The sequence below is a fragment of the Oryzias melastigma genome, linkage group LG5 (assembly GCF_002922805.2).
Source record: "Oryzias melastigma strain HK-1 linkage group LG5, ASM292280v2, whole genome shotgun sequence".
Lineage (NCBI taxonomy): Eukaryota > Metazoa > Chordata > Actinopteri > Beloniformes > Adrianichthyidae > Oryzias > Oryzias melastigma.
In genome coordinates, this window is record NC_050516.1 from 12,965,173 (window position 1) to 12,974,012 (window position 8,840).

At 37.3% G+C, this 8,840-nt stretch overlaps 1 long non-coding RNA gene across 2 annotated transcripts; it reads left to right on the top strand.

The window, feature by feature from the left end:
- Positions 1-831: 831 nt before the first annotated feature.
- LOC112145383 lies at positions 832-3,871 on the top strand. 2 transcript variants are annotated; one of them, XR_002919061.2, is made up of 3 exons: positions 1,846-3,054; positions 3,123-3,219; positions 3,353-3,871. It is a non-coding gene; the product is annotated as an uncharacterized LOC112145383 (long non-coding RNA). The 2 variants fall into 2 exon arrangements; XR_002919060.2 differs by having other exon boundaries at positions 832-3,054; positions 3,123-3,871.
- Positions 3,872-8,840: the final 4,969 nt, after the last annotated feature.

Genomic DNA, 8,840 nt, shown 5'->3' on the forward strand with positions numbered 1-8,840 from the left:
ATGTTAGTCTTAACAGTTCTTACTTAGAAATCAAATTTCGGTGCCCAACCCTAAATGCACTGATGTCATCAGTTAGATTTACAAACACATGAACCTGACGGAGTAGCTTGTTTACCATTTCATTGGCAACAGTTAAAGTCTGTTGTTTAAAATTTTATTTCAAAATTTTTCTTCTTAATAAAAACTATAGTATAGAAAAAAACAGCAAAATCATTGACTTACATTTACTTATAAATGAAGTCCAACCCCCCCCTTCTAAGTGACGTATCTTTTAACAAATTCCTGAGTTTTGACCATTGACAGTATAATCCTCCATTTAGAAAACTAGGCTAAACAATATGAAAGAATAACTGAACGGTTGCACTTGACTTGTTTCTACTAACTCTAATATTCTTTAGCCATGGTGTCACAATCTGGGATCACCAGTATCCTCTACCTTGAGGCACATGTACTCAGGCCTCATCTACTGTATTTCTAATGCGCGTTTTTAGCGGAGAAAAAACGACGTAATTAGTCACAAACTGGCAACAAAGTAATCAGACAGTTGGCAAGAAAAAATCAAATGGGGTACTTTAAAAATAAAGAGTCTTTTATAATGATAGAAAGACCGAACTAGTAAAGTGCATGCGTGTGTGTGCAGCACAGCCTGAGTGCAAGGGAGGCACAGTCTGTGTGCCAACCTGCCTCTTTCAGGATATTCATAAACTTTTTTTCTTATTTTAATCCAACGAAACATTGAAAACCCACAAAGAAAGAAGGAAGGATAGAATAGATTTGCCTAAAGAAGAGTATTGTATTTTTAATTTTTAAAAGTATATTTATTTAGTTTTTAAGCTATGTTATGAAGGTGAAGCACAGCATCACCTGCCTTCCCTGACTGCACGTCACTGACGGGTAAGGACTTAGGGGTGAATATCCCTCCACCAGGAAGATGATCTATGTCAAAAAGAAATGCATTTTCATATGTGGGTGTGCTCTGAACCACTGAAGTTTTAATTTAAATGTTAATAATGAGTTTTTGTTTTGGCGTGACTTTTAAAGTTTTAAATCCAATATTTTTATTTAATTTCCAAGCACTGGCAGCTACGTGGAAACGTAGATGACTAGCGACTGTTGAGGACCTCATCGAGGGTTAGTAGCATCCGCATTTGAACACAATATTTTAAATGATAAGAGGGATAAATGTAGGGATTGGCTGAAGCTGTAGGGATAAGGGAAGAATTTTACTTTGTCCAAAATCCTTGATAAGTACCAGCTCAACCGGTTTAACTTTTGCTGCACACTTTGTACATGGAGCCCAAAAATTAACTTAAAAAATGTATGGATTTCAATCCTGTAGTGGTCTCTGAAAGTGTTTTTTAAGGAGGAGCCGTAGCGACTTAGGGTTGGCAATGACTATGGTTAGCTATGCAACAGTGTAGATGACCAGCGACTATTAATGACATAATAGAGCAGTGGTTAAGACATATTTATTTTCCATACCTCTCTGCTTGGAGAGATAAATAAAGAGATAGGGAGACGCTGTTTTAATTATTGTGCTTGAAGTTTCACCTGGATGAGTTCATTTCAGGCTTATGCAACCAAATTGTTGGAGACTTCCGTCAGGCTTCGTCTGCACATGTGCGGAACGAAGAATGTTTCACCTCCCAGTGTCTCCAAAAATCCCTTAAATCATCGGATTTCAGCAATTCAGAAACTCAATGCACGTCTCAGCTTTCTCAGCACTTTCATACAAATAATGCATAAAAGCTTTATGTTGCAGAATGAACAATATAAAAAATAATCATAAAAAAATGTGTTGACTCTTTCTCTCTGTCCCGGTGATCATTCTTTAAGGAGGACTCTCTGGAGTTAAAGAGGAAGTTAAATGACCCATTCTTACCCAAGGGAGGCAAACAGAGGCTGAACTGGCTGCTTGAGAGTATTCATGCTACAACCTGCCTAATCTGGGGCCGGATGTGTATACACAAACACGATAAGAGCCCCTTTCTCCAGCATGCAGGGCACTTTTCGAAGAGGAAAGAAGAGGGTTAAGGGTAAATGGAAAAATGCTAATCTTAATCAGGTTTGTTATGAAGATAAATGTTTACTTTTATTTTTCATAACCAAATATTAGAAAACATAGAGTCACCTCCTAAGACAATAACAATGATTCCTACAGGTGAGTTAATGTGTGTTAAAGCTATTGGGCGTTATAACTTGAAGCCAAACCAAAATTTTATCTCTTTCATTTTATCATCAGAAATCAACACTGATTTCAGAGCATAGAATTCAAAAACATTCACACCAGAAAGGAGTTACATTAACGTTTTGGTCATTTCGTATTTTCTGCACAATTAAGGTAGACTTACAAGGCTCTGTTTTTTTCAGTAAAATAGTGTTATTAGGAATATGCTAATGCGGTTAATGTTTAGAAGTGTTGACCTGTGTTTTTTTATTTTATTTTATTTTATTATTTATTTTTTTTATGTGTTGCTAATGCTAAAGATGTTGGGGGTTAGAATAGTGACAGTAACATTTGTTTTAGCTGATATTTTTTCAGATTTTCTTTTCACATGTTGCATAAAAGATTGAGAGTACGGGTATTGTTAATACTGTAACATGGCTAACATGTTGCGTGTCTGACTTGTTTTTTTTCACATGTTTGGAGGAGGCAAGGTTTGGAGTTAGCATAGCCGCTGCAATGTTTGGATTAGTGGTAATATTCAGCTCTTTTACATGTTGCAAACAAGGATGGTAGTTATAGAATAAGCTAACATGGCTAACACTTCAGATGTGGCTAATGTGTAATATGTTACAAACTAGACTTATCTATCAGTCTAAATCTTAAATCTCGCCTAATGGATCTTATAGTTCAGCCTCCCTTATAGATGTAATGGGGAGGGCATTAGGACCCAGGAGGTCGGTGGTCAGCTGCCCTCTCCCATCGGAGAGTAGTTCCGGGGTTGCCAGGAACTGTATAAAGGGCCCGGGGAATGATGCGTTTCCGTGTTTGACGTCACCGGCAGTGTTGTCACCAAAGGCAGCCCCACGGAGGAGAACAGCTGAATGCAGGTAGCGCGGGAAGCCGCGCTCTTTTTAAAGTTTGATTACGGCCGCGGGTTGACATTCTATCTGTACAGGGCCACCGTCAAGTCGACCTTGCCATTTGTGTGTGTGCCCCCCGCCTTCGTCATAAGCGTGCCACAAAGGCAGCGTATGTGGAGCTTCCACACAGATGTAAGTTGGCTGTAACGCGATTCCAAAACGTAAAGCGGGGGCGTATTTTGTGGAGACTGTTTTAATGTGCTTTTAAAACAGTTATGTGGCTCATGTGAATTTTAACCTAAATTCTGTTTTATTGTAACCAAAGTTGGTTGGGAGATTTGTCACCATTGGAGAACCCACAGATGTCCACACGATTGAACAGAGGAAGGGATTTTTAAATGTGAGTTAGATCAGCTTTCCAAATGTTTGTATCGTTTGGTTCCTCACTGTGTTCTTAAAATCTCTCTTGTTGTTTTTAGGATGTATTCATGTGCTGTCATGCCTGTCACTGTTTTTTTATCCCCACTGCTCGCTTTTATTTTTTTATCTCTTTTATCTTTTTTTAATGTGTTTTGTTTGGGGTATTTTTAACCCCTTTTTTACACTTGGCACTTTTAAACCTTAGCCGACGTTTTAGACAGTGGTTTTAAACAGTAACCTGGTGCTGTGCAGGATTGTGGATTTTATTTGCTGTGCTGTCCTCTCGTTTTTATTAAGCATGTTGTGTTTTATTTGAGGGACAATTGTGTGTTTTTTTTAAAGTTATCCTGTCACAGCCCAGCTCTTGAAAAAGCTACTGTGCGGCTCAGTTCCTTGTGTTTTAATAAATCTTTTTGCTACACCAGCTACTGCCTCATCCAGTTAATTCTGGAAGCCTGCCCTTAGTGTGTGTAGCTAGCACCCTTTCCTACCACAAGGGGTTGCTGACTACTACATATATGACATCTTTTCAAAAATAGACCATTCATTGATGCTGCACCTTATAATCTGGTGCGGCCTATAGAGCGGAAAACGTGGCAATCCTTTTCATTATCTCTGTAATCTAGTTCAAGGTCATGGGTTCACTGGAGGCTATCCCAGCTATGTTAGGACAAAGGCTTGGTACACTCTAGACAGCTTGGCGGTCCATCACAAACCCACACAGAGACATAGAACCACCCACACCCACATTCACACCTGAGGGACAATTTAGAATAACTGATCAACCTATAAAGCATGTTTTTGTGGGATGAGGCCAAAGAGCTGGAAGTAAACCCACACATGCAAACTTCACACAGAGAGCACCCCGCTGGGATTTGAACCAGTCTTGCTGTGAGGCAAGAGCGCTAACCACTACACCACCGTGCAGCTCTGTCAACACTCCAGACACTTACATTTATGTATGAAGCATAGACGGTATAATCAAGAGATAATTTAAAATGTTACATGAAATAGGAACATGTCACATTTTATCCAAGTAACAGCTGTTCCTACTATACAGTACAGGCCAAAAGTGACACACCTTCACATTCAATGCATTTTTTATATTAATGACTTTTACATTGTAGATTCCCTCTGAAGCATCAAAACTATGAAATAACATGTGGCATTATGTACCTAACCAAAAAAGGTTAAATAACTGCAATCATGTTTGATATTCTGGTGTCTTCAAAATAGCCATCCTTTGATCTGATTACTGCTTTGCACATTTTTGGCATTCTCTTGATGAGCATCAAGAGGTAGCCTCCTGAAATGATTTTTCAACAATCTTGAAGGAGTTCCTAGAGGTGTTTAGTGTTTAGTACTTGTTGGCTCCCTTGCCTTCACTTTGCAATTCAGCTCACCCCAAAACATTTCAATGGGGTTCAGGTCCAGCTTATTGTAGAGGCCAGGTCATCTGCCACAGCACTTGAAGTCCTGTTCACGTTTGTCATGGGAGGGATAACACATCAATGTACGGGTTGGGTCATCTGGACCCCAAAGAGAGCACAACGGTTAAAGGAGCAAAGGATCAATACAAAAAAGTCACTAAAACTGCTATTTCCTATATATTGGTAGCCTTCTTACAACATTAGACATTCAATTAATGAATAATATGTGTTATTGTTAGAGAACATTGGAATAACTGTCATAGTAAATCCATATTTGGAGTAAAGACTCGAGGATTTTGGCTGTTGGATGTAGCGGAGAATCCCGTAGTTTTTCAAAATAAAACTTCCTTCAGAATCAGATTATAAATAAATAAGAACATTTTGTATTTCTTTTATCTGCCGCCCAATACCAACTTGACAATAGTCCCCTAGACCTGTACCATTCCGCGGTGCAGGGGCTGGGGACCACTGCTTTAAACCTCTGGAACTTTATCACCGGAGCCTTAGCTCTAGTGTTGACATCTTATCAACTACTGCTAAATCGCCAACTGTTTAAGCAATTAACATAATTCCAGGAAATTCAGAAGTGGAAAAAAGCAACTTTGCACTATTCATATTAGTGCTTAGCCAAAATACACAGCTGGTTTTCTTTGAATCACCTCATTCACGTTGATCACGTAAATGGGAAAAAAATGTCAGCGTATAATATTAAGGTATCACTGGCAACATCTCCAGGATTAAAGGGTTGAAATGCAACCAGGAGAGGCGTCAGTCCTGGTTGTTATGATTCTTTTGGCTCTATCATTATCTTTGTTTCACCAGCAAATGCCTGGTAATTCTCTGTACTAACTGCAGCAGTAAACTCGGATTGAATGGCGACAGACTAAGCTAATTTCTGCCCGACTGCTCAGATATGCTGTAAGTTCTTCCGTTTTACCTGTGAGTGTGATCTGCAGGTTCTTTTCTAGATTACCCCGGTGCTTTCTAACTATTCTGATGATTGTTTTCAAGCACTCGCAGCCACAACATGGAAATAAAAGACATACCCTAAAGCAGTGTTCATAACCTTTTATCATAGAACACGACCCACACCTTTTCAAAGCTCGAGTAGAAATTTCAGTGACAGAGTTTTGTTGCATAAACACCAATTATAAAAGCAACGATAGAAAAACAGTCTTTTTTTTTCAATTTCCTTTGAACTGAAAAGGTTACGAATAGCTCAGCGCTCATGTCTGCATACAGAGAACACGTGTAAAGATGTGTGTTTTACTTCTCTGAAACATTTTCACGCTGATTTAATGTGAAGTGAGGAGGGAGCCTGATGATGCTGTGAAGCTAGAAATCAATTCACAAAAGGTGAATACGTGACCGCTGAGCTGAATCATTCTCTAAATAAAGCTTTCGCATCAACACAGCATGACTCCACAAGTCATATAACTTCATGACGAATGGAAACAAGGTCACTTTTCCTGCTGTAGATTTTTCTTTCTCAATCATGTATGTTCCACCCTTGCAATATGGATCTTTATGCTGTGATAACTAAAACAATATTTATATATGTATATATATTTGACATTCATGTCTTTAGTCTACATAAATATGTGTATTTAGTTTGAATTAATAGTTAGAGATGATATAGCATCAATTTATAAATGTCTATCAGTGTTTCTATCAAACATATGCCCAAAAATGTATCTAAATTCTAAAAGAATTTAAAAAAAATGGCAATTTCACAACTACACAGTTTCCATTACGCCATAATTATGTAAATAAACACAAACCAACTCACACAATAAGTCACTCAATATGGCACCAAATGTGAAAAATACTTTGATTTACAGCAGATACATTCAAATTTCTGCTTTAGCACTGGTGCTCATTATAATCTATCAAAGGAGATGTCGGTGTTTTATTTAGGCTATGGAGCGGAAAGCTACGTAGGAGTAGCTACGGATGAATCATATTTTTTTAATTGGTGATTTCACAGAGGGGCAAACGATCTAACAGTTCCGCATGACACGCTCAACTTTTGATGAGGTATGTGTAGTTACTGTTGGTCACATGACTGACTTAGTTTAAAATGTGTCTCAATTGCAGTTTTGCGAAATATGTCAGTTTCGATTCCCCCTTTAAAAACCATCTCCTCCAAGTGGAAAAACTTTATCCGACATTTTTTTTAATCAAAATTGTCCTGTGCTTATTGGGTAAAATTATAATCTCAAATCCAATTTACATAATTTCATAGTCAATGGAAAACCAGCTTCTGTATTTCATTAAGATATGAAGTTGCAACATGTAAACAAGCAATTTAAAAACCACATATTCTTGATGAGAAGAAGTAAAAAATATATATAATTGAACCACGTAACATTTTTCTTTATAGAGGCATTTTCAAGTTTAACTTAAAAAAGAAAGGAAAAAAGGTTGAATCACCACAATGTCTAATTGTCAATCACTGATATTACTGATGTGCGGTGTAGATTTGAATTTTAAAGACATCTTTTAAAAAGTTTTCCCAACAGACTGACCAATAAGGGAAAACGTGGGTTGACTCGAGTCATATTCTGCCCTTCCTTCTTGCACCTTGTTTTGCTTTGACAAAACTGGGCAGTGACTAATGAAGAGTGGTCTTTGAAAGCTGCTGAGACATCGATTGGTGCTGAAAAGCTTCATCATTCATAAATCAAATCTGAGAACTGGGACAAAACCTGAACTTTCCACCAAAGCCCCCACTCTAATCATAGCTGTGCAGATTGTCCTGACTCACTCATTCAACCTGTGGAGGGATTTCAAGTCGTGCGACCTGAGAGACCTGTTCAGGTTGTTGTTAAAGCTTATTTCTTATCAGATGTCATAGTAACTCCTGATTTATTTAATTGAAATGCTGGATGAAAATCAAACCTTTTCTGATGTTTTAAGTCAGATCTTCATGGGAAGAATTTGCTAGAAGAGTAAACTGGTTTATTTGAGCTGAAATGTTGGTTCAGATAAATATAAAGCATGAGTGTGGTGAACTAAAATAATGTAAGGTAGATCTATGTTTTTTCTCCTGCTTCAGCAGTTTTTTGTTTTTTTATTTTAATAAACTGTTGAAGATCAGAAGATATTTATTTCACTCTCCCAGCTAAGTCGTGTTTGTGTTTCATAAAAATATGAAGAGGCAACAAAAACTAACAAGACAGTTAACCCTTTAAACACAATTGCGACGCTTAAACACTGAACAGAAATCAAGACAGCTGCGGATGATTGGCTACTGGTGTTACGGAAAGGGGAAAAAACAGAACGTGACAAAAACCAAGGAAACATGACCAAGTTGTCCAATCTAAAATCCACAATCCTCACAGATTAGACAGAAGATCTGGCATCTGGAAACCATAGACAAAAAAAAAAAAAACCAAAAAAAAAAAAAACATAAAAAATAACTGGTTATAAGTTCATCTTGGTATCTATTGGGGTTAGGGAAGCCAAAAAAGAACTGTAAGGGAGCAATAATGGACATCACAGAAAACTGATCATGAGAATAAACTTAATGAAATGTATACTATTATAATTAAATGTGAATTATGGGCTTTAAAGGTATTTCAACATAATTATAGTAATGATTCTTTTTTGTGCCTTAGGATAATTCTTTTGGTGGCAAAAATGTTTTATTGGTTATGAATGAGCTGGTTTTTACACAATTTTTCTGTTAGACAAATAATATTTTTCCTGTTTGAATTCACAAAAAATCCCCAAATAACTGCACTGGGCAAAAATGGCTAAAAAATCAAATTGTGACAGAAGACACAAACCCTCACAGTCTCATGTAATCTGAGAGGAATAAAATAGCTCTTCTAATTTTCATCTTCTGACCACTGAGAAGAATTCAAATCCCAAAGCTGCAGAATATCTGGTTTCACCTTTTTTACAAGCTATCGTTGGAATGAAAGTAACATCTGATTAAATTATATTTAGATATTTAGT